General features: G+C 43.7%; 1 protein-coding gene across 6 annotated transcripts in view; it reads right to left on the reverse strand.

Annotated features, from left to right (window-relative positions):
* The window catches only part of FRMPD4 (FERM and PDZ domain containing 4), a 542135-nt gene that overhangs the window by 290438 nt on the left and 224277 nt on the right, over nucleotides 1-27420 (reverse strand). Inside the window, exon 1 of one of the 6 annotated variants that reach the window (XM_067722362.1) lies at nucleotides 3151-3272. The exons of the other annotated variants lie outside the window; for them this stretch is intronic. The gene's annotated coding sequence lies outside the window, so the exon portion shown is untranslated. Of the gene's footprint in view, nucleotides 1-3150; nucleotides 3273-27420 lie in introns of those variants that run through there. 6 annotated transcript variants of the gene reach the window in all.

Genomic DNA, 27420 nt, shown 5'->3' on the forward strand with positions numbered 1-27420 from the left:
TGGTTCCCTCACTCATTCAAATTCAGATCCAGCATGTGAGAGCACCACTGGGTGCCAGGCCATGGGCGAAGACCTTCTTACGGCTTATTTTATCTAATCCCTGGCTATAGTTACTCCATTTTGCAGACATTCCTCCTAGGAGCCATCCGCCCAGGCTACATCTGGATTACTGTATGCATAGCGCATTTTCAACCTGAAAATGTTCTTATCTTGTAACTTGGATAAAACTTTTTCCCAAATAAGCACTTAACCGAGTACAGCAAAGAGTCTCATGAGTGTGTGACAACATCTTTCCAAATTCCTTAATAATTTTCATTCAACTTTGAGCAAGCTTAGCCTGACTAAAAGCTAGAACCCTAAAGGAAATGTATGACTGTCACTTTTATGGTTCCTACGCCAGGGAGAGAAGGCATCTCAACTCTCTCTTCAACAGTTTCTGGGGAGGGTCAAAGTTTTTGAAGTCTAAACACAGAGGAAGTCATATGTGCCAGAGCTTTCCGCATTGGTTGTAAAGACCTCTAGCGACAGTGGCTAATTCTGGGACCACAGTTTTGCAGTGCACAGGTGTGTCCTTCATCGATTGCATTCCAGGCGGTCATCGCAGATGATGGACAGGTCGCGGAATCCCATAACCACACACTGCTGGAATGGGGCCCATGAAATTCAGTTAGAACACGTGCTTCTTGGGCTGAGGACCGCAGGCGGTACACTGAGAGCCGGCTAAGTCCCCAGACCCATCCACGGAGCTCATCTTGGCTTGTTCCCTAGTTATGCATCAGTGTTTTTCTGAATCATCTTGGATAAATTGCTTTACTTCTCTGTCCGCCTGTCATCTCAACTGTAAATTGGAGATAGCATGAGCTCTCTATTTCCCTGTGGTGTTCTGATAATTAGATAATGCCCCCCAAACACTCTGAGTTCTTCACAAAAGGCTGCTCTGTAAATACAAGATATCACAGTTGCTTTGACAGATCAGTCTAGGAAATAAATCAAGCACAGACGTTCCTGGCTTCCAGTGCCATGGACTCTGCCTGTCTGCGTTAACGAGCCAGGCCAGGTTGGACCCTCAAAGAAATCATTGCAGCAACTTTCAGTGCCCGTGGGATTTTGGACACCTTTCTTCCACAGACCAGATGTTTGCTATAGTTCAAGCAAAATAGTCCACACAACGAAAACTCAACTGTTCATCCAAATTAGCTGAAACATTCCGGAATATAGGCCCTGCTTATTTTCCCTACCTTCTACTTTTACAGAGCTGCACAGATGCTAACTAAAGGTATTAAGATAATAAAATTTATATTTCAATGGAAAATAAAGGAAAACTAGTTTGAATCCTTGTATGTTATGCCTTTCCAGCTTGCTCTTTTATAACCTCCATACTCGTTAATCATTTCTGAAAATTCAGAACTTACCTTTTATTACATATTTGCTATTTGCTTTGATATTTTCCATAAAATATCCCATAGAATTATATGGAATATTTAAAACTTTAAAAACTCACCAGAAAAGTATTCCTTGGAAAAACCTAACTGGTACCTTCAATACAAAATTAAACAGATAAACCAAAAAAGTGGTAAACATACTTCTATAGGTTAAAATTTATGAAGAGTCTGCCATCAATCAAAATTGTTTTTCCTATCGAGGTACCATAGAGTCGACCCCTCTGTCAGCATGGACTCCATTAGAAGCTACTATATATCAATACTTCCGATACCAGTTTTCTCCAACGACTTTGCATCCTCTCCTCTAAATCTTTGCCCCCATTCCCATTCTCTCATCCTAAGATCAGATGCACAGTTTCTGGCACGGGAACAACGATTTACGTGTCATGCTGTGATGAATCCCGGGTAATCACCGGCATTGTTTCTCAAGTGCAGGGCCACTGGGTGACACCTGCTGGAGCATCTCTCTTCTTTATGAGAACCCCATATTTATATGCCAAGTATGCTTTACTCGATTCTAAGTCTTATCAACTCTGCTGCTGATAAACTGCATTGCTCCCAATCTAACCTTTTGAGCCAATGTTCTGGAAGATATGTACACATGTGTGTATACATATATGTGTATATATCAATTAATAATACATATATATAATACATATACATAATGAATATATAATGGGTATACTATATATCACAACTTGTCAGTAGGTGTTTATTTAATTTGAGTGCTAATTGAAACAAATATTCAGTTGTATGGGGTGATAAAAGAGCCCCAAAGATCTAAAGAGCAGCAGATTTATCATAAAATTGCAAGTTACATGAACAGTCTGTTAGAAACAACGGACTCACATTGTCCACATGCCCACATAACTGCATTTCAGTTCCCTGAGGACAAATACAATACCTAATTTAATTAAAAATCTATCCTTCTATTTTTAATGCCGCTTGTGAAAGAGCTCAGAGACCTGGACAAGAGATTTACTAGGCACGAGCTTAAGTTTACAGTTGCAAAATTCATCAATAACTTGCAGAGAACACACATTGCCAAGAGACACTGCTTGCTTCAGAGAGTTTTAACATAAAGCCAACACATGAAACAATGATTTACAAACGACGGCCCTAAATTTCATTAAGCAGATGACATGTTCTAACTTAGAACTTCACCCTCTCGTCAAGATTCTCCCCAAAGGGATGATAGTAATAACTACATCCGCTTTTAGAAAGGAACCTAAGGGAAATGTTACATTTCTCAGGCTTTTTGTAACACTAAAAGTCATTTCTTATTAGATTCTGGAAAAACAAACAAACAGAACCACTACTTCAAAACACCAAAAGAATTCTCAAGATGAGATTTCCCCAGAAAGAAAACAGAGACAGCAAAGGGTGTACGCCATCGATTTCTGGGGTCAGAGCTTTTCTTTCCATCAGGACTGCCCCTGAGAGCACTCTGCTTCAGGGCCAGAAGTCCCATACTGCTATGAGTGCCTGGGGACGAGAAGAGTCATCGTGTATGAAGCTAACCCCTGGACAGAACTATATTATCGGTCAGCAGCAAGGAGAAATCTCTCCCCTTCTTCTCCTGAACCACTGGCCAAGAAAATCTAAGGAACCTGTCATTCCAAATCAAGTGAAACATAATCCCCCTCCCCCCGTGCCATCTCCCCTCAACCCAGACGTGTCTCCACACAGCACACTCTGCACGCTTTACCTTTAAATTACAGGATTCTGTCAACGGTCCTTCCTACTCTATGCAGCAGGAATGCAAGATGATGCGTGCTCTTCACCCCCAAGTGGCATTTGACTCCACTGCATGCAATCACTCAATGCAGTATGGATGAACGGGCCAAGTTCAGGTTCACTGCCCTACCGTGGCTGTATTCCTCACAGCACATGACCAGGGAGCAGGCGAGCGCTGCTGCTCACTCCCGTGCAAACTAATGGAAAAAGCATGGTGCCAAATGCTCTCCACAGGCGCCCTCCCCTCACCCTTGCTGTGACAGTGTTAAAGCTGCCGCCTTGATAAAGAACAAAAGCAAAAGGCAATGAGAACTGCCTCTCCACAGGAGCTTTCTCTTCCAGCAAAACATGATCCACGCCATGCTTGGGGACAACAGGTGAAGCCATGTAGGAAGCCTTGAACTTTACGGCTCAGAAGAGCCCGGGCAAAATTGCCTGGGTGCCTGAGTCGCGCAGGCATCGGGCGCCCCAGCGGTGCCTGTTTGCAACTTGCCTTGGGTGTGCATGGGGCCAGCAAATAAACATCCAATAAAAAACAGAGAACACGGCCGACAGCTTAACCTTGCTCCTGCCTTCAGAGATGCCAGACTGTTCTGTTTGCTCAGGACTCTCCTTTTACCAACATTCAATTTGAATGAGCCGGTGCAAACACACTGCTCACCCGTTCCCAAGAACAGGATGCATTTATGTGAAACACGAGGAGAATGCCTAATGCCCAGGCATCCTCTGCATTCCCAGGAGCTTGTATTACAGGGCTAGCTTACATTTCAGTGCCTGCCTGAACCCCTGCCAGCACCCACTGCACTTCTGCGAACACCGCAACTTCAGGCCAACATCCCATCAACACACACACACACACACACACACACACACCTGAAACACTGTGATGCCTCCTGCTAAGAGAAGCAACTTTTGCAAGCTCCCATCTGCCCCCAGTGACACGCTGGGTGATGCCGATGTGGAGCAAACTGACTGCCAGGCTTCTCTTTTCTGTTTCAATCAGCAACTTTCAAGACTGGGAAAGATGAGTGCCAGATGCATTGTGGTGTGTCAGCTTCAGGCTGAGAAGTGACTGCTCTTTGGGCCTTTATTAGAAATGAATTCATGAAAACGGGCCGCCGTAGCTTTAATTCACCTTTGATATATAGCATTAAATACAAGCTTAATAACAACCCACAGTCCAAAAAGCGCGTGACGTTATGTAACACAATAAGTATGCCTACCAGGCCACCGCTAAGGTCCCATCTGATTACAATGACCTGCGACCAGCAGTGAGGGAAAGCAGGTCTCTGGGTACATTTCATCTTACATTTTCCCCTCACATGCAGCTCTTAGTTGATTGAGTTCCAAAGAAAATATTGTTACAGTGCTTACTTTTCTTCCTTAAAACTGCCCCAACTGTCTAGCACAGTCTGGGAATTAAATTTATGGCCATGTTTCAGACAGAATCTTGGTGTGGCCTGGCAATAACTTTCCTTACCCTTTTCACAGCGTCTGAGTGTGGGTCACATGCATTTGGATGCAGCAGAGAGATTTCTGGGAGATTTCCGTTCAGGGAGTGAGATGACTGAGGCTGTCAGAGACCATACGTGCAGCAAGCACCCCACTGGAAGGAAGTACCTGGGAACATCATCAGAAGTATTTCTTTGGGAAAAGCAGCACGTCATCACCGGGGTCTGAGAAATTCCGCTCTAACCTGGACCCAGGGCTTACGTAGATCTCTGGCGACTCACACTCACCAAACTCACAAGAGAATGAGGTATAAGCCAAATTACAATTTCTAAATTATAATTCACCCCGTAAATAATGTATGACAAAGGAAATGTCTTTTACATGACCAGAATTTTCTCATTCACTAACTTAGCTTGACAGAATTCTCCACCTTTTCATCCTGGATTCAGGTACTGAGGGAGTGAGTGGCTTACTCTTACTGTTGTTTTGAATTTCGAGGGCACAGAATGATGTTTTTTAAAAACAGAAAGAAAATTCAAACAAATAAATAAATAAATCTAGTAAAAACCACGCAGGGCAACATTACCTCCTATGAGCTTCTCTCTGAAACCGTGGCCAATTTGTCCTCCATGGACTAAGAAATTGAGTGTAAGAGAGAGAGAGACAGAGAGACAGAGAGAGAGAGAATGCATTGATAGCATGGGAATGAATATAAATTTATGTAAATCTCATCCTAGAAGTCAATGTGAAATTAAAAGCATGGTTACAAGATTTTATAAATGGCTGATAAATCAACAAGTTAAAATGAACCCTAGTAGATTCTTAGACTCAACAACAGACCCAAGTATATAAATTCAATGTCTAATCCTAGCACAGTCATTTGAAGCCATTAGTGTAAGACTGGGAAGCATGAGAGGTGACGGGGAGGAGAAACAGGTGCGTATGTTGGCACTGATGATTAGGAAAGAAATTTTTTAGACAAGCTTTCCATCCAGCTCTCTCAGAAGTTATTTATGATTATGACTGCTCACAGAGAGCCTGGACAGTCGGAGGATGCCTTCCAGTATTTGGGGGAATATGGAAATAGCTGGTAGAAAATGGTGACTATAAATATCAGTTCAAAAATTCCTAATAGAAGATGCTCAGGATGGATGGATTCATTTATCCATTCATTTCTTCAAACAAGCATGTCCAGACTGCCTCCCATGGGCCATGCTCCGTGCTGCCCACTGGGGGACACAGAAATGAATAATAGATCATACTTCCTGACCACATGGGGCTCATGGTCTTGGGACTCAGATGCTTTTCCTCATTCTCCCGAGAAATACTTCTGCCAGTCCTAGAAATGGACAATGCAGGATTCTACAAGAGGGATTTCAGATTCATAAAGGATATCCCTGGGTTTCTAAACAGCTGACCCTGATCTTCCCAAATACCTTGGGAGAGAGAAGCCAAGAAAATACCAAGGATGGTTGGCCCCCGAACTACCAGGGGGAACTACAAGTGACCAGCTGTTTCCCATGAACTTCACCTTCTGGTGTCAACCTGTGGTTTTGTTAGATGGCAAAAGAGGCCTTGCAGGTGTAACTGTAACTGAAGTTATTCATCAGCTGACATGAAAATGAGGAGATTAGCCTGGATGATGCGAGTGGGCCCAGTGTTCTCACATGAGCCCCTAGAGGCAGGAAAGGCACGTGGCAGGGGAAGTCACAGCTCCACAAAGCCTGAGAAGGACTCAGTGTGTCAGTGCTGGCTTGAAAACGAATGGAGCACATGTCAGGAAAATGGAGACCTCGGCTCTACAACTGCCAGGAACTGAATCCTGCCAGCGAACAGGGAGCTAGGAGGAGCGTCCAGCCTCTAGAAGCTGAGAGTCACAGCCCTGATACCCTGATTTTAGCCTGGAAAGGCCCAAAGAGAGAATCCAGACATGCCCTGCCGGACCTCTGACTTATAAAAATTGTGAGCTAATGAACCGGGGCTGTGGAAGTCACTAAGGTAGTGGTTATCTGTTACACTGCAAGAGATAGTAAACCAGGGATGCCCGTGGCCGAGGTTAGTGATCATCTGTAAACTAACCATCCTGCTTTTCAGACAGTGTCCATTCCTTTGGCTCATCCCTGGGGAGGGTGACCCCCCCCCCACCAGGGCCACAGATGTCACTAGACGGACATGCCAAGCCTCGAAAGATACTAGGTCAGGATTGGGACACCCAGAGGCTAGGACTGATGGAGCAGAGGGGGAGGCATATTACAAGTAGGTGCCAGACACTGTGCCAGGTCCCGGGGATTCCGAGGCAAGGAAGGCAAGGTCCTTGTCTTCCAGGCTGTTACAACAGAATGGAGGAGACACGGTAACTGACTAGAAGGTAAAGCAGAACTAAGTGAGATGCCAGGAGCAGAGCGTAAAGCCATTCTTTCCATTTGGAGGCGGGATGGGGGGGTCCCTGTGGAGCCATGGGGGTGTGAATACCCAAGCTGGCGGCTGCGTGTGTACCATCCCCCAAGAAAAACTATCAGTTACCAACTATCAAAATATCAACATTTTATGTAAAAACCGGCTCCGATCCTGCACTCGCATACCCTACCTTGCCACCGTCACCCTGGTCTCACCCCCGTGGGATCCTGTCTTCATTTAAGACATTTATATTTTGTTCATCTTGGATGTTCTACAGTCACTTTGATTTTTTGAAATACTGCATGAAGATATTCTTTAGCTCGACTGCGGAATGTCAGGGCACCCTCTCACATTGCGCTCCTCGGGAGACTGCCTCACCTGCCTTGCCCTGGAGTGAAGCAGCACACAGCAGACCGGGCAGTGAGGGACCAGAGGGGCAGGAGTTAGTCCGAGCTCAACATGGATAATACTGGAGTGGATCATCAGAAAAATTGTTTGCACTTTAACTTAGGCTTTCTAATTAGGGGACTAGAGGACATGCTCTCTCACTTCATCCTAGTCTTAAAATTCAGATTCTAAGATTGTATAGATAATTTTGCTTCTTTATGCAAAGGTAGCCTGACTCCAAAAGTTATCAACGCTTCCTAGGATGCATAAAGATGTATAAATGCGCAGTTTTAAGTATGTTCAAAGTATTAATCTACTTTACTGTCAAATCAGAGCGATTTCACTCCAGAAAATCTACAGAGCTCCCATTCTGGACATTGAGCTCACCTATAAAGAAGGGTGAACAGAATTTAAGGCTTTGGTGAAATTCAAGGAGAGCTAAGTCAGAGTTGGAAGTTTTTCTGTATTCTTCCTATAATGAGGTCAAACTACGTCCGCAACTCCATGCAGGTGGTGATGAAGCTTTGCCGGAATCACCAGCTGACCTCTGTGAGGCAGGTTACCAGTGATCACAGACTCTCTGTTCCTCCTTTGAAAGACCGTCGCCTGTGTGGGCTTCAATATCTGTTCCAATAAAACGAACACTGGTGTCCAAAATGGTGCTCAAAGGGAACACTGAGCTTTCCAGTGGCTGACTTCATATTTAATTGGATCATTTTTAGAATGAGGAGGATTCTTTTCCCCTCAAATTCCAAAAATAGCAGGAGACCACACCGTTTGCCTTTGGATTATTGACAGAACAATCTGTCCCATTGGCTTTTGGGCTTTGTTTAGTTGGGAGATGATAATATTATTCTATTGTCAGATTGATGCTGGTTCCTTCTAGCTATGAGTGGGCTTAACACAAAAGGTGTTCTCAGGGCCAATTTAAACCAGCAGGTAGAAATTGTTACACATCTGAATCAAAATACAGAGGAAAAGTATGTGGCACTTGCTTTGATAAACTCCCACCATTTATTATCTGGGACCAAGGTTGGTTTTTTTTGTTTTTGTTTTTTTTTGCGGTACGCGGGCCTCTCACTGTTGTGACCTCTCCCGTTGCGGAGCACAGGCTCCGGACGTGCAGGCTCAGCGGCCGTGGCTCACGGGCCTAGCCGCTCCGCGGCACGTGGGATCTTCCCGGACCAGGGCATGAACCCGTGACCCCTGCATCGGCAGGCGGACTCTCAACCACTGCGCCACCAGGGAAGCCCTGGGACCAAGGTTTTTAAAAGCAAACACTTTGCAGAGTTTAAGCAATCAGCATCTGATTATTACTTAATGACTGAACTCTCTTAAAGGCTCCATAATAATCAAAATGCAAAAAGGCAACAAAATGTCATCTGAGAATTTGAATTTTTAAACACGCAGGTTAAAGCATGGGAAATGTAATAGTCTCTCTGCAACATGAATAATTTCCTTTCCACTAAGCAATCAGTTAGAATTCTAACAGTTCAAGAGAACATAACAGAGCAAATTGGGTACGTCAACCTGCCCCGAGAAAACATGCCGTCGCGCATATGGTGATTTTGCACCTGACTTTACAAATCCAGGGCTAATCTATGCAAGGTTTTTGCACTTTGTACCTAACAAAGACCAAAATATGATGAAACTGTCCTGTAACTGTAGAATTATCTGATGATGCAGCAGGAAGAGAGAACTCAGCAGAGCTCTTCCACAAAGTTCTAAAGGACGTCTCAGCTGCATCATGGCACCTCGAGGCCAGGGGTCCATTGGCTCCCAGCCTCTCTCAGAGACCAGTCCCAGAAAGATGGTGTCAGGCCTGGTGGTGCTGCAGGACTGATGTCTTTGTTTCATCAGATACGGACGTTTCCATCACTCAGAACTCCCTCTCCTTCTGTGATTAAGTGCCTCAAACCCAAGTGGAGGCCAGCTCTGTAAGCATATGACAAAACGGGAAAAGGCCACGCCATCTTCCTAGGAGTCTTTTAGAATTTTATTAACCATTTCCGGGCCCATGTTACAGAAGCTAGAGCAAAAGACAATGGCCTGGCCTAGACAGACTGCTGTGAGAACCCAACACGCCAGGTCCTTGCAGCTTTAGCAAGAATCCAACCCAGCTACTTTGGAACGCAAGGGGATGCTGACGGCAGAGATGGCCACGGGCAGGACAGAATACAAGGAAGACCACCCCAGCACGGACTAGGAGAGGCTGGCGTCACCATGCTTCAGCCAAGGCTTCAAAGGACCTGTACATCTACGTGGTGGCTCTGATCCCAGGCGGTGCACTGCAATCATGTGGGAAGCGTTCAACAGACTCATGTCTGGTTCTACCCCAGGGATTCTGACATTGGTCTAGGCTGGGACCTGGGCATCAGGACTTTTAAAAGATCCTCAGGTGATGCTCACATTCAACCAAGGTTGGGAAGCCCCAAAGTAAGGCAGGTAGGTGGCCGGCAACTTCCAGAAGTTAGCACATGTGAAACATAGGGAGGCTACATGTGACTGAAGTTAACCAGACTGTAGAGACCAGAAATCTGAATCAAGTCAAGAAATTCTGATGGAGCCCCGGCCTGACCTGGGTCAGCACCCAAGATGCTGAGTGGGTGAGTCTTCTCCACAGAGAAGTCGTTTCTGGAAGTCCCTCAGCATTTATCATGGGCCATCGTTCCACATTTGTTCTTATTTCAGATCACTTGATAAAACACAGAATGCCCAGCTAACAGTGAATTTCTGGTAAGCAATAAATAATTTTTAGTAAAGTTATAACTCAAATATCACAAGGGTTAATAATTTTTAGCATAAATATGTTCCAAATATTGCATGAGATAATACTTTTTAGCATAAGTATATGCAAAATATTGCTTGGGCCACACGTGTCCTAAAAGCGATGTGTTGTTTACCTGCAATTCAACCTAACTGTGCATCCTATGTTTTTATTCACTACATCAGGTCACTCTACTCATATTTGGTCTGCATTGTTACCATACGCATATTTATTGATCTCCTGTGCAGCCACCACGCTAAGTATTTAATCTCTTGGCCTCTCGCTCTCCTGTCTCGAGATAGTAAGCATGGGTAAATCGCTGGGGGCAGGGCTAGGTGTGCATGCCCAACTGAACCACTTTCGGTGGGCCTTGCAGCAAATGGTTTAGCGTTCCTGGGCTTCAATTCCGCTCCAGGTAACAGGGCGCTTCTCACGGGATGTAAGGCGAATTAACTATGAGTCTACAATGCACAAAGTCCAGTGCCTGGCTTGTAATAAGATTCCTTAAATGGTTGCAATCATTATTGTCCTGACTTCCTAACAGCTGATTTCAATGAGATCTTTGACATACTCGTATTAAAATGAAGCCAAAAGAAACCCTTAATATAGGAATTTGAGGTTCAGTTCTTTAAGCTATGAGTAAATTAGTATAGAAAATAAAATTTAATTAGGGAAATTTCTCCCCCACTCCCCATGCTTTTTTTTTTCTTTCTTTCTTTCTCTTCCTGTCATTCCACCTGCCTCTCAAACACCGTGGCCCATCATAATTCTCAGACGTGATCATGACCAAATAGTCTGGCTGTGACGTGGCGGGAGCTATGTGGGGTAACTAATTCCTATCTACATGCTATTTGGATGACTTATACAAAGAAGCACAGATACTAAAAAAACCCCACTAAGACAGGTATAAAAAGTACAAAATTCAAGTAGCAAAGGGGATGGGATAGTTTTACAAGAAAATCTAGGCTAAAGATAGCAATGGCAATCTAGTGTAAAACCTAACTACATGCTTCCCAGCAGGCGAGGCAAAAACGGAAACACAATCTATTACTGGGTTTCCTGTCTAATAATAGGAAACATGCTATCAGGTGGGAGAAATTTCCCCCGGCAATAAGATTAATACATCACCTAGCTCTCCAGACAACACAGTAGACTGGGTATATTTTTATATTTTACTAGAGATACAGAAGCATTCTGGGTTCCAAATATTCCTAAGGATAAAATCCCTGAGCACGAAGCAATCAAGAAACAAATATTAAAAATATGTTTAAGGAAGAAGGTTTGGGTTTTAGCAGTTTTAGAAACGACCAGGCGTCTGGCTGAGGGCAACTTGAAGAATTACAGTAACAGCCCATGGTTCATCAGAACCTTTCTTTATTCTTACCTCATACCTTTGTCTCTAGAACACTTGAAACATTTTGCAAGCATCTTCCAGAATCCTTGCCTTTTGGCGTGACTAGATTTTCATAGCACGTGGGATGGATCCTGAAGAGAGACGTTGCCCTGGGGCTGCACGCAGCTGTCACAGCCCTGCTGCCTATGCAGCTTATTCTACTGCCCCCAGCAAGGGATCCCAGCGCCACATGGCCAAGCCCAAGGACAGCGGGTCGCCGCCTTCCCGGAGAGGACTGACTTGAGCCTCCTTGGAGAAATGACTAGAAAAACTCCCAACCCATGCAGCTTTTGTTTTCTGTTACTTTTCTTCATCTGCTTTCCCATTTCAAAACCTTTGAACGAAGCAACCAATCTGAAGCCAATTCCCTGTGGACATTCTCTTGGTCAATTATGTTAGTTATCGAACAGCATAGATTTTCTCTTTTTAAAAATAGGAACCTTACAGGACTGAAAGAACACTTGCTCAATATTAGAAAATGATTTCAACACGCCAAAGTTGAGGCTGGTCAAAAAGAGGGCCATTAATCTTACAGAGGCGGCAAAAATTATACATAGACACACACATCTATGCCATATATAAAATATATACTATGCATATCTACATATAAGAGAGGAGGAAAATCAGTAGCCTGAATTGATGATTTCCTTTACTAACTGTGACTAAGTCCGAACTCTTTAGCATAGTAACAAGGCCTGTTTGAATATGGCCTCGCCCTCCTTCACTGAGGTACTGTTGTACTACATCAAACTAAATCCAAGATACATTATATACTTCAGGGACCTTATTTATAACAAAGGTTTCCACTGACTATGAAACTCTCACTATTTTTCTCCAACTATTGAACTCCTATGAATCTCCGAGACCCAGATTAAACAATGCCTCCTCCATGAAGCCTTCCCAGAATGGCCCAGGCATGTAATTAACCACCATGGCATTTTATACAGACCTACGACACTTCTCACACTGGATAACTATGCGTTTGAATCTGCTTCCCATTCTACACTACACGACTCCCATTCTGATTAACATCTTTGTGCCTCCAGTACCAAGACAATACCTAGCCCAAGTAAATATGTATTGAATTGAATTCAAAATCAATTCAGCCAAAAGGAGGGCCTGAGTTAACTAAAAGATACACCCATGCTCGAAAATACCATTTGTTAAACCTGGTTTGGAGACAGACCAGTGTGATTTCAAATACTTGCACGGTTTCATAAATTTTTAAAGAATTCTCCAAATGAAAATAAGTTTGAGCTTCATTTGAAAATGTCCTTACATTGACCAGACTGCCCCTTGAAAAAAGAGGGTATCTCCAAATCAGAGAATGCTAACCCAATAAAATTCTACCAAATTCTATTTTGGGGGGCTACTTTCTAAAGAAAGAGGAGGAGTAGAAGAGAGAGAAAGAAGGAGAAGCAGAAAGTATTTAAATTTGGCCCGAATTTATCACATGCTTTTTGTAAATTTGGTGTTAACTTATAGCTTTTATTACATATAATGTTGTTTTTAGATAACAGGTCACATTTAAATGTTTTAAGTCTGCTGACTTGCAAAAACAATAGCAAAGGGCAGAAACTGTACAGCATGTCCCCTGGCTGGGTAGGGATCTGCAAGCCAGCCCTCTAGCCTTCTCCTTCCCTTCTCAGCGGAGCCAGCCTTCACTCTACCGGGAGGACTAAGGCGTGAATAATCCACCTTAGCTGCTTTCGCTAACCGCGGTGGTACCTCGCCTTCAGCCTCTTTCTTTCTCGCCTGTAAAGGCAGTTCTTGAACACTCTCATCTCCAGCTACCGGAAATGGTAAAGGCTGAACCACTGGGCTGCAAGGTCAAAGCCGTTAGCACGCCCCAATGAGCCGAGGGCCCATTGGGTCCCATGCCCCTCCCATGAGGCTGTGCGACCATCAGAGTGAGGGCTGTGTCACTTTGGATGGGTGTCATATTCCTGGAGCTGGCATGGAGTCTGGCCCATGGGGACACTGGGTGGGCGCGTTCATATCCAGTGTCCACATCATTGCTGATAAATAGATGCATGAAGATCGCTGGTACTGTGGTTAATTTGTCTTTTTCTCTCTCTCCCAGACAACTGCCACAACCTCCCACCTCGACCCTGGCACTAGTCTCTGAGCACTGCACTCCAGCCTCTGCAAGGCCACCAGGGCTGGGTATCACTGACGTAATCCTGTCCCGTCCTCTGACACCCCTGCTCCATCCCACCAGATGCCCACGGCCCGCAGGATACATCTCCGGTCCCGGATTACGGTGATGGGGTTCTTCATCGTCCAGTCTCAGCTGTGCCTAAGCTTCCCATGGCTCCCAGGTCGCATGCTAGGTCCACCGAGGCTAAGTTTTGCTCCATCCCTTATAAGGCTGGCCATACGCTTTGCCTTGATTGAAATGTCCTCACCCCTTCTTGGCCCGGCAAATCCCTTTGTGTCCGGCAGACCCAGCCCCAAAGGTACTTGCACTGCTGTTACCCTGAATCCTGGAGCCTAGTTAGTAACATCCTGCCCTAAATTCCTACAACTCTCTATCCCAGTCCCTACAAGGCAAAATACCCGGAAGACCATTACTTATTTAGTTGTTTGTTGTGAATCTGAGCTTCTGAGGGAAGTACAGAAGCCTGATGTGCGAAGTTAGTGAAAGAATCAATGAGTGAACGAACAATTGAAAGAACATAGGAATGACTGAGGGAGGAGAAAATGTAGCAGAAAAGGAGAAAATGAAGCAGAGAATAATGTAGTAGAAGATAAGAAGGGGCGAGGGCGAGAGGAACAGGTGGCAATTTTAAGATAAGGTACGAAGATGACTCCTAGCACTGCGCCCCCCACTCCCGGCACCTCTGCCCTTGCCTTCCCCAGGTGGGAGACACAGCTCTCCCCCCTGGAGAGAGGGCCCCATGGGCTCAAGGCAGGTCAGTTGTGAGGGACGGAGGAGAAGGAAGATATGTATACACCACGGAGCTGTGGGAGGATCAAACGAGGTCTGTCCCCAAAGAGACGTGTGCGGATGGAGGACAGCAGGAAGGCGCTAGAACCTGCTAAACAGAGCAGAGGAGCAGCAGAGCAGAAGCCGAGGGCGGTCAAGGCGAGTCCAGTGCCTCTCAGCTGCCTGTTCCTGCAGGTCTGGGCAGGCGCCACAGCCACGGAAGGCACGGGTACAGTACTGTCTTGTCTGCAAAGCCATTCCCCAGCCCATCTCGCCGATCCTTCCAACAGGAGTCTGAACTGCTACGCAGGTTCAGAGCTGCAAGCCCACAGCCAAGAGGCGTCTCTTTCCCAAGGTCCCATAGAATGAGCTGCGGGTCTCTGATTTGAACCTAGGTCTTCAGTCCCAAATGTCGGGCTCCTTTTTACCCCCTTCACTCCCACAAATGACCCTTCACACCGAGAAGTAGAATCAAGATTGCCAGTATCTTTGGATTTCTGCTTCCTTTCTACCCTCTTGAGCTTGGACTGTTTTCACACAGTCAGTGTGCGAACATACAGAATCACAGTAAGGCCCACGCCACAGCACAAACCCTGCTGGATGCAGCAGCCTCTAGTCCAGGACACGCAGACAGGAGAACAGGAGCTGAAAGCCTGCCCCACGTACAGCTACCAAGTCTGGAGGGAGGGAGGGAGGAAGGGGGGAAGGAGGGAAGGAGGGAAGGAGGGAAGGAGGGAAGGAGGGAAGGAGGGAAGGAGGGAGGGAGGGAGGGAGGGAGGGAGGGAAGGAGGGAAGGAGGGAAGGAGGGAAGGAGGGAAGGAGGGAAGGAGGGAAGGAGGGAAGGGGGGAAGGAGGGAAGGGGGGAAGGAGGGAAGGAGGGAAGGAGGGAAGGAGGGAAGGAGGGAAGGGGGGAAGGAGGGAAGGGGGGAAGGAGGGAAGGAGGGAAGGAGGGAAGGGGGGAAGGAGGGAAGGAGGGAAGGGGGGAAGGGGGGAAGGGGGGAAGGAGGGAAGGAGGGAAGGAGGGAAGGGGGGAAGGAGGGAAGGGGGGAAGGGGGGAAGGGGGGAAGGAGGGAAGGAGGGAAGGAGGGAAGGAGGGAAGGGGGGAAGGGGGGAAGGGGGGAAGGGGGGAAGGAGGGAAGGAGGGAAGGGGGGAAGGGGGGAAGGAGGGAAGGGGGGAAGGAGGGAAGGGGGGAAGGAGGGAAGGAGGGAAGGAGGGAAGGAGGGAAGGGGGGAAGGAGGGAAGGAGGGAAGGGGGGAAGGGGGGAAGGAGGGAAGGAGGGAAGGAGGGAAGGGGGGAAGGAGGGAAGGGGGGAAGGAGGGAAGGAGGGAAGGAGGGAGGGAGGAAGGGGGGAAGGAGGGAAGGAGGGAAGGAGGGAAGGGGGGAAGGGGGGAAGGGGGGAAGGGGGGAAGGAGGGAAGGAGGGAAGGAGGGAAGGGGGGAAGGAGGGAAGGAGGGAAGGAGGGAAGGGGGGAAGGAGGGAAGGGGGGAAGGGGGGAAGGGGGGAAGGAGGGAATCAGCCAATCAGCAAGCATTTCACTATTTCAGGGAGTCTCCTACCAAGGAAAGCTATGTGAAACTCGCTAAGCCGGTCTCTGCAGCTTTGTGACCGGGACTGCAAGGATCCAAACTGGCTTCTATCGTTTGGAAAAGCCCTTCTAATAACAGCACGTGTGTGTGTGTGTGTGTGTGTGTGTCTGTGTGTGTGTGTATTAACCATGTTTCTGACTTCTGTCAACTTGGTGCTTTAACATCTGTCCTACAGGCCATATGCCAGATACTCCTAGTGTGGACAACACAAGAATATGTCCCAGTTACCCTGCCTTAGCCTCTTGCGCCCCTCATCATCTGCATCCCACCTACGGAGAAGTCCTCCTCCTACAGGAAGCACGCTTTGCAAATACAAACCAACCCATCCAGGCCCACACCCCTAACCGCCTCCTTTACCGGGTTCTCACACTCCAGGCCACGGTTCCCCTGCCGTAATCACCCCAGGGCCATCCCCTATACCCCAGAGCCCACTGAAATTATCCAAACTAGTGAACCCTAAACCCACTTGCCAGGCCTCACCTGTCCCTTCCTACAAAAACCACAATAAAGGCTCTTGGGACAGCTCCCCTGCTCCTTCTACCTCCTGACTGACCCTGGTGCTTCCCATGTGGCCCCTGAGGGCACAGTGTGCCCCTCTTCTTAGGAACTGTGAGTAATAAACTATGTTTTCAATGGCAATCATCTCCTGATCTTTTGGCCTTACTGTATCTCAAATTTTCTATTAACATACTACATTTTAGAACTGTGTGTGTATGTTGGCATGGTGTGGGTAGAGGATCTGATTGTCCAGTTTTCTTTAGAGAAAATGCAAGTTTCATTTTTCCCTTGATATGGAAACATGTAAGTTTTCAACATCTCATAGGTTTTAAACATCAATAAGTGAAGCTTCCTCAAGGTTGTAAATAAACTCGCGGCACAGATGTTTGAATGAGATGTAGGAGTCTGCCGACCTCATCCCAAAGTGCTCTCCGTCACCTACCATGCCCTCCTGCTTCTAACCACACGGAGCTAACGCCTGGGGCATCACCTTCCTCTCCATTTGCAAGATGCCACTTTCCAGGCTGTCGTGCTGACAACTTGTCACTGTACCCTCTAAAGAGGCTGTCAAATTCTTCTTTAAAAAACACACACGCCACAACAATGGAATGAACCCCCTCGCAGTGACTCAAACTTCGAGTGTCTGAATTGTTTCATGTGCCAGATGACAGCAGAGGCAGACACCCACAATTGCATTTGGTTGGCACTCCGGCTGTTGGAATGCCACCTACCTGATCAGCTGAGCCCAGTGGTTGAGCTATTAAGACGTACACAGTCTGAGATGCGGTCCTGCTGATTTCTACTCCCTGGGAGTCCTGCATGTCCCAGGACTCAAAGAGAAATGGAAACATTTAGCTAATTCTTGCCACACTGCCTATGGAAATGTATCATTCCAATGCGGCAAGTATTTTGAAACAATAAAATATTCTGCTAGTAGGAATGTAGTTTACAATTGCAACTTACTATAGTGTAGGATAAAGAAAGTTTCTGGATGATTTTCAGAGACCCAAAGAAGGTTAAGATTGCCCACATGAGCTGGAAGAAAAGCAATGGACAGATTTCTGCTAAATACTAATTCAATTGAGTCTCCTTTGCTATCTATACTGGACTGAATTGTGACCCCCAACAACATATGTCCAAGTCCTAACATCCTGTACCTGTGAATGTGACCTTATTTGGAAAAGGGGTCCTTGCAGATATTCTTAAATTAAGGCCCTAGAGATGAGATCATTCCGGATAACTGTCTAGGTCCTAAATTCAATGACAAGTGTCCTTATCAAAAGAGTTTTTAGAAGACAGACAGGAGAAACCACACAGGAGAAGGCCACGTGAAGACAGAGGCAGAGACTGGAGTCAAGCTGCTATGAGCAAAAACATACCTGGAGCCACCAGAAGCTGGATGAGACAAGAAAGGATTCTCCCCTAGAGTCTTCTGAGGGAGTCTGACCCTGACAACACATTGATTTTGGACTTCTGACCTCCAGAACTGTGGCAGAAGACCTTTCCGTTGTTTTAAGCCAACAGTTTGTTACAGCAACTACAGGACACTAATATCCTGTCATATGTACATTCAAAGTCCAAAAGGCACAAATAATAATCAAAAACGTGTCCTTGTCTCAAAACATTTAAAAATCACTGCATTTAACTATTGCATCTAGCTCTTTCCCTTGCAAGCAGAAAAGGCTAAATGATCAAATCTTATGTGTCAGCAAATAGAAAGACAGGCCCGGTGTCCCTACAAAGCCTGGTGGTGCATCTGCCTGCTCTCTGGCATTAAGGCAAGCCTGCTCCTGTGATTTCTAAATTATCACAGAGAGGTGACGTCAAGATCAGCCTGGAATCTTCCCAGAGTTGGCAAACCCATTATTCCCCTTGACAATCTTCTTTTATTGCTTATGCATTCTACAGAGAAGATCTCCTTAATATTTCAACTGAACTTTCATAGCTCTGGCTGTTTGTAAAAGCCATCTCCTAACCAATACATGAATATTCTTCAAAATGTACCTTACGCATTCAATTCGGAAAAATGCAACATCAGGACTGCACGGTCTGACATCATTCAAGAAAGAGCTGATTTGCATTATTTTGTAAGACAAGGCCATCAAATTCAACTATTCCATTGCATTGGCTTAGTTTTTTCCTAGAAACTCCATCTTCCCACTCTGAGCTGACAAAACAAGAGTAATTTTGAGTGACTTCTGTGATCATTCTCTAAACCTCAGAGCTCCACTGAGGTCTGCAGAGTTCAAAATACTTATTGGTTTCTTCTTATGTGACTTGAGATTTTAGAACAAGAGTCACGGGACTTCCCTGGTGGTCCAGTGGTTAAGACCTTACCTTCCAATGCAGGGGGGGAGGGTTCGATCCCTGGTCAGGGAGCTAAGATCCCACGGGCCTTGCAGCCAATAACCCAAAGCATAAAACAGAAGCAATATTGTAACAAATTTAAGAAAGACTTTAAAAATGGTCCACATCAAAAAAAAAAAGAACAAGAGCCACAAAACACAAAAATGCCACACATATCCCTGTTTCCCTCAAATGGTTAGAAAAAGAAATGCACATATAAAGCAGAACTGTTTAACTGTTAGAAAAATAAACTCAATATTGCCTGAGCACAAACTAATTCTTAAATATACTTATTTCTTGAAATAGCTTTCCAAACATGTGGTCACCGTCTCCATTCCGGAGGAACACGTAACATGGACTAAGTATCTGGAAAACAACCAGTTTTTAGTAGTAAAGAAATGTCAGGAATTAGCCAGAGCACTATGAGAATATGGTGCTTGTGGGAGGCTGAAAAGGAATTTCATCAACTGGCCGGCAGGACTACTCTCCACGCCCCCCGCCCCCACTTAGTGAGATGTAATTGACAAATGTGACTACTCTTACTGATGCAGAACACTGGTGACCAATAGTGACTCACACTTGTTCAGAATTAGAAATTGTGTAAGTGACAAGGAATCATTCCTTTCATCCATTTTTTCCTACATCTTTAGTTTTGATATAGAAAATGAAGCTTAAAGCATGAAGCTTGCCAATGTACACAGATGGACAATGGCCTCCATTGACATCCTCATGTGCCCCAACGAACTCTATGTTTCTTCAGCTCTGATCACTGAGTAGGCCAATCTTTTGCAAAATTTTGCAGTTATTGGAATTTGGTGTCAATGCCCCTTAACCCCAATCAGATCCAGAAGAGAATAACAAGTATCTATTCACACTTGAGGCATAACTGGCTGATACAATTTAATTGGGTACATATCTAAAGTATCCAAGTCCTTTAAGGTTCAGGAGCTACTGGTAAGGTTCATACTTCGACTGCTATTTTCTCCACATTCAACCTGATAAGCCTGCCAGAAAAACAAAAATAAACATACTTTAAACAATCAAAGTACATTATTGAAATACAGAAAGGTAGCATTAATTCTAAACTTAAATCTCAGAAGGGGCAGCCTCAGCAGGCTTGATCAAGCCTCTGGCCTGAAAGGTCTATTGCGATCAGCACCAGATGAAGTGGGGACTTCCATGTCGTGTAAGGAACGCTGGGATCTACAGATGCACAACAGTATTACCAACTGCAAACTGCCCCCCGTCCACGCACTGCCCTCTGACACAGGTTCTTTGTAAAAAAACAAACAAAAGGGTAGAAAGATGAGAGTCATGAGCTCTACAAGATTTCTTATTTCCTATCAGATAAACTTGAAAGAAAAACTGACATACTGAAATGGCTGACAAAGGAAATACTAATTATATGTAGTATGTCTGTACCCCTTCACACACAACGTGCTAAATATTCATAAGAAAAAATTGCTAAGTGGGTAATCTGCCCTGGGTTGCCTTTATCTTATTCATTTTATTCATCTCTATTTTTATAGCTTCTTTAATTTAACAAATTCAAGGTCAAAAATCAACTCTGGACTATTAATAGATCTACCAGCAATCACATTCGCAGCATCATGGAAACATACGTCACATTCTCTCCATCTAGCATTGATGATAGCTTTCAGCATCCAGTACCCTTGCTTAAATTTTTTTTAAAAAGGCAACTATTCCCTCCAGGGCAAGCTTTGTGGCACATTCTACAATGTTGTGGAAGAGAGAGAGAGATAATGTCAATCTGGAAATCCAGTTAAAAGTCATTATTAGGAGGGACACATTTGATGAGGCAAAAATCAAATTATAAAAAATAGAGCAAGCAAGAGATACCTGCATTCTGAACAGTTTTAGTAGATGCTCCCTGACCTGTTCTTACAGACATCCAGCACTGAATTTTTGAAACCATCCCTTTTCTGCTTTGAAAACTGTAATTGAATTCTTTCTCTATGTTTCACAATTTTGTCTCCTTAAATTTAAATTAGTAAAGAATTCTCTCAGATGTTCCCAATGACTGAACTCTAAATTTAATTATCAAAGGAAGGGATTTAGAAAGGATGAGTAAAACCACCTTAAGAACTGAGATTTTGGTGATGGACAGTGTGTGGAGAAAAGAGACCCTCCTACACTGTTGGTGGGAATGTAAGTTCGAGCAGCCACTATGAAAAACAGTATCGAGGTTCCTGAGAAAACTAAAAATAGAATTACTATATGATCTAGCAATACCACTCCTGGGCATATATCTGGACAAAACTATAATTCAGAAAGATACATGCACCCTTATATTCATAGCAGCACTATTCACAATAGCCAAGACATGGAAACAACCTAAATGTCCATCGACAAATGAATGGATAAAGATGTGGTACATATGTACAATGGAATATTACTCAGCCATAAAAAAGAACCAAATAATGCCATTTGCAGCAACATGGATGCAACTACAGATTATCATACTAACTAAAGTAAGTTACACAAAGAAAGACAAATATCATATCACTTATATGTGAAATCTAAAAAAATGATACCAATGAATTTATTTACAAAACAGAAACAGACTCACAAACATAGAAAACAATCTTATGGTTACCAAAGGGGAAGGCAGGGGGAGAGGAATAAATTAGGAGTTTGGATTAACAGATACACACTCCTATATATAAAATAGATAAACAACAAGGACCTACTGTATAGCATAGGGAACTATATTCAATAATCTGGGATAAAACGTAATAGAAAAAAATATTAAAAGGATTGCAGGGCTTCCCTGGTGGCACAGTGGTAGAGAGTCCGCCTGCCGATGCAGGGGACGCGGGTTCGTGCCCCGGTCCGGGAAGATCCCACATGCCGCAGAGCGGCTGGGCCTGTGAGCCATGGCCGCTGAGCCTGCGTGTCCGGATCCTGTGCTCCGCAACGGGAGAGGCCACAACAGTGAGAGGCCCGCGTACCAAAAAAATAAATAAATAAAGATTGCATATATGTATATAACTGACTTGATTTGCTGTACAGCAGAAATTGACACAACATTGTAAACCAACTATACTTCAATTAAAAAAATAAATTTAAAAAAAGAAATGAGATTTTGTGGTCTTTAGGCAGATTTATAAAGTCCAAGGAAATGACAACTCACAAGGCTAGCAGGACGAGCGCCTTTACTGTGCAATCCTGTAAAATGGAAACACTAAGCCACCAATATGGGAACTACCATATTTCCTCTGTCACCAAATAGCACAGAATAATAAACAACATAAGAGAGTCACTGTTCCAAATGCATAAACCCTTGGATCTTAGCATCCAAGAGCACTGACTTTTACTCATAAGTCATCTTCTCCAGGCAGGAGGCATTTCTGCCGGCCTTGGGGTCTCAACGTATTCCTTGTCTAAACATGGGAGGTGTGGGCACAGGGAGAGGCTTGTGAGAAAAATAAGAAGTTGTGTTGTGTGTAGACTGCATAATTTGGGAAAACACTAGTAAGTTAAAAAAAATAATCACAGCAAGAAAGACAAATATCATATGATATTGCTTATACGTGGAATTTGAAAAAAAAAGATACAAATGAACTTCTTCACAAAACAGAAAAAGACCCACAGACACAGAAAACAAACTTATGGTTACCAAAGGGGAAAGGAAGAGAATAAATTAGGAGGTTAATAAATAGATAAGCAACAAGGACCTACCGTATAGCATAGGGAGCTATACTCAATATTTTGTACTAAGCAATAAGGGAAACGAATCTGATAAAGAATATATGACCAGGGACTTCCTGGTGGTGCAGTGGTTAAGGATCCGCCTGCCAGTGCAGGGGACACGGGTTCGAGCCCTGGTCCAGGAAGATTCCACATGGTGTGGAGCAACTAAGCCCGTTCACCACAACTACTGAGCCTGCGCTCTAGAGCCCGTGAGCCACAACTCCTGAAGCCCGGGCACCTAGAGCCCGTGCTCCGCAACAAGAGAAGCCACCGCGATGAGAAGCCCACGCACTGCAGCAAAGAGTAGCCCCGCTCGCCGCAACTAGAGAAAGCCGGAGAGCAGCAACGAAGACCACACACAGCCAAAAAAAAAAAAGAATATATGACCATGCTGTACACCTGAAATTAACATGACATGCTAAATCAACTATACCTCAATTTAAAAAATCACAGCAATATTATCACTTGTAGCCAAAAAAGTGGAAACAACACACATATTCATAAACCGAAGAATGGATCAACAAACTGGTATATCCCTTCAACAGAATACAATTCAGCAATAGAAACAAAGAGGTGATACATGCTGTAGCACGGATGAACCTCAAAAACATCATGCTAAGTGGAAGAAGGCAGTCGCTAAAGACAACATCTTGTGTGACTCTATTTATATGAAAGGTTCAGAAAAGGCAAAATTATACACACAGAAAGTAGAGTAGTGGTTGCCAGGGGCTGGAGATGGGAATAGGGATTACCTGTAAATGAGCACAAAGGATGTTTGCACAACTCGGTAAATTTATTAAAAAACATTGACTTATACGTAAAGTGGGTGAGCTGCTTTAAGCAGAATAAAGAGGTTTGAAAAAAAAAAAAAAAACCATCAAAGAGCAAGGCTCCAAAGGTTTATGCGAGCCTAACTGTACCTTTGGAAAGCCTTCTTCCCTGAGACCTGGTCTTTTTGATTCCAGTTTCTCACACCTGGTGCTGGAGCAAATGTTTTCATTCTATGCTCCCAATTCTGTGAGACAGTGACCTGTGGACACCTGGGTAGCTTCCACCTTTTGGCTATTGTGAATAATGCTGCTATGAAGTTGAGTGTGCAAATATCTGCTCTAGTCCCTGCTTTCAATTTTTAGGGATATATACCCAGAAGTGGAACTGCTGGATCATAGGGCAAATTCTGTTTAATTTTTTGAGGAATCATCATACCATGTTCCACAGTGGTTGCATCTCTTTACATTCCCACCAACAACGCATAAGGATTCTAATTTCTCCACATCCTCACCAACTGTTTTCTGGTGTTTTATTTTAGTAACAGGCAATCTAATGGGTATGAAGTGGTATCTAATGAATGTGAAGTGTGGTTTTGATTTGCATTTCCCTAATGTTAGTGATGCTGAACGTCTTTTCATATGCTTATTGGCTATTTGTATACCCTCTTTGGGGAAATGTCTATTCAAGTCCTTGGCTCATGTTTTAATCAGGTTGTTTGGGATTCTGTTGTTGATTTATAAGAGTCTTTATATATTATGGATTTAAATCTCTTTTTTAGGTTATGAAAACTGAATTAATTTTCCTTTAAAATTAAAAGATATTTTAATTGGTTTTACCTTTGAACGTAAAGATAATTAAGAGTCATGAAAATAACAATAAGTAATGTACCTTTTATTTGTATAGCAAATAAGAAGTCTATGAAGGTCTAACAGCTTTCAGGTAAGGCAGCTATTCTTGGCTTCATTCTGCTTTAGGATGTGCAAAACGAACAAGTGACTTACTCGATGTCACACAGCACACACATAGCTCATACTCAAATGTAACAACTCTCATGCCAAAAATCTCTCTTCTGTGCCACTTTTTTATAATGGCTTTGATTTAGCCACCTAATACAGTGAACACACAGAACTAATGTGAGATCGACAAGTTCCTTCCTAATAGAAGGAAACTACAGTCCTATAACAAAAGAAAACTAGAACAGTCAAATAGTTCACCTACCACATTTATCTTGAAAATATGTCTTTCATTAGGGAGGAAGAAAATTCACTAATTTATTCCACTTTCCCCAGGTTCCTAGTATAATAAAGTTTGCCTTTTAACGACCTATTTATTAAAACTTTGCACCAGTTAGCTTCAAGATGGCAAAGGAGTAAGACGTGGAGATCACCCTCCTCCCCACAAATACATGAAAAATACATCTACACGTGGAACAGCTCCTACAGAACACCTACTGAACGCTGGCAGAAGACTTCAGACTTCCCAAAATGCAAGAAACTCCCCACGTACCTAGCCATGTGGCTGACAGAGTCTTGGTGCTCCAGCCAGGTGTCAGGCCTGAGCCTCTGAGGTGGGAGAGCTGAGTTCAGGACATTGATCCACCAGAGACCTCCCGGCCACATGTAATATCAAACAGCGAAAGCTCTCTCAGAGATCTCCATCTCAACACTAAGATCCAGCTCCACTCAACGACCAGCAAGCTATAGTGCTGGACACCCTATGGCAAACAACAAGCAAGACAGGACCACAACCCCATCCATTAGCAGAGAGGCGGCCTAAAATCATAATAAGTTCACAGACATGCCAAAACACACCACCAGACACAGTCCTGCCCACCTGAAAGACAAGATCCAGCCTCATCCACCAGAACACATGAACGAGTCCCCTCCACCAGGAAGCCTACACAACCCACTGAACCAACCTCACCCACTGGGGGCAGACACCAAAAACAACGGGAACTACGAACCTGCAACCTGTGAAAAGGAGACCCCCAAACACAGTAAGTTAAGCAAAATGAGAAGACAGAGAAATACGCAGCAGATGAACAAGGAAAGTAAAAACCCACCAGACCAAACAAATGAAGAGGAAATAGGCAGTCTACACCTGAAAACGAATTCAGAGTAATGATAGTAAAGATGATCCAAAATCTTGGAAAGAGAACGGAGAAAATACAAGAAATGTTTCACAAAGACCTAGAAGAAATAAAGAGCAAAGAAACAATGATGAACAACACAATACATGAAATTAAAAATTCTCTAGAAGGAATCAATAGCACAATGACTGAGACAGAAGCACGGATAAGTGACCTGGAAGATAAAATAGTGGAAATAACTACCACAGAGCAGAATAAAGAGAAAAGAATCTAAAGACTTGAGGATAGTCTTAGAGACCACTAGGGCAACATTAAACACACCAACATTCTAATTAAAGGGGTTCCAGAAGAAGAAGAGAAAATGAAAGGGACTGAGAAAATATTTGAAGAGATTATAGTTGAATACTTCCCTAACATGGGAAAGGAAACAGTCAATCAAATCCAGGAAGCACAGAGAGTCCCATACAGGAGAAATCCAAGGAGAAATACATCAAGATACATATTGATCAAACTATCAAAAATTAAATACAAAGAAAAAATTAAAAGCAGCAAGGGAAAAACAACAAATAACATACAAGGGAATCCCCATAAGGTTAACAGCTGATTTTTCAGCAGAAACTCTGCAAGCCAGAAGGGAGTGGTAGGACATATGTGAAGTGATAAAAGAGAAAAAACTACGACCAAGATTACTCTACCCAGCAAGGATCTCATTCAGATTCGACAGAGAAATTAAAACCTTTACAGACAAGCAAAAGCTAAGAGAATTCAGCACCACCAAACCAGCTTTACAACAAATGCTAAGGGAACTTCTCTAGGCAGAAAACACAAGAGAAGGAAAAGACCTACAATAACAAACCCAAAACAATTAGGAAAATGGTAATGGGAACATACATGTCAATAACTACCTTAAATGTAAATGGATTAAATGCTCCAAGCAAAAGACATACACTGGCTGAATGGATATAAAAACAAGACCCATATATATGCTGTATACAAGAAACCCACTTCAGACCTAGGAACACACACAGACTGAAAATGAGGGGATGGAAAAAGATATTCCATGCACATGGAAATCAAAAGAAAGCTGGAGTAGCAATTCTCATATCAGAGAAAATAGCCTTTAAAATAAAAACTATTACAAGAGACAAACAAGGACACTACATAATGATCAAGGGATCAATCCAAGAAGATATAACAATTGTAAATATTTATGCGACCAACATAGGAGCACCTCAATACATAAGGCAAATGCTAACAGCCATAAATGGGGAAATCAACAGTAACACAATCATAGTAGGGGACTTTAACACCCCACTTTCACCAATGGACAGATCATCCAAAATGAAAATAAATAAGGAAACACAAGCTTTAAATGATACATTAAACAAAATAGACTTAACTGATATTTATAGGACATTCCATCCAAAAACAACAGAATACACTTTCTTCTCAAGCGCTCATAGAACATGCTCCAGGATAGATCATATCTTGGGAAACAAATCAACCCTTGGTAAATTTAAGAAAATTGAAACCGTATCAAGTATCTTTTCTAACCACGGTGCTATGAGACTAGATATCAATCACAGGAAAAAAAACTGTAAAAAATACAAACACATGGAGGCTAAACAATACACCACTAAATAACCAAGAGATCACTGAAGAAATAAAAGAGGAAATCAAAAAATACCTAAAAACAAATGACAATGAAAACACAATGACCCAAAACCTATGGGATGCAGCAAAAGCAGTTCTAAGAGGGAAGTTTATAGCAATATAATCCTACCTCAAGAAACAAGAATCATCTCAAATAAACAACCTAACCTTACACCTAAAGCAATTAGAGAAAGAAGAACAAAAAAACCCCAATGGTAGCAGAAGGAAAGAAATCATAAAGATCAGAGCAGAAATAAA

The sequence above is a fragment of the Pseudorca crassidens genome, chromosome X (assembly GCF_039906515.1).
Source record: "Pseudorca crassidens isolate mPseCra1 chromosome X, mPseCra1.hap1, whole genome shotgun sequence".
Classification (NCBI taxonomy): domain Eukaryota; kingdom Metazoa; phylum Chordata; class Mammalia; order Artiodactyla; family Delphinidae; genus Pseudorca; species Pseudorca crassidens.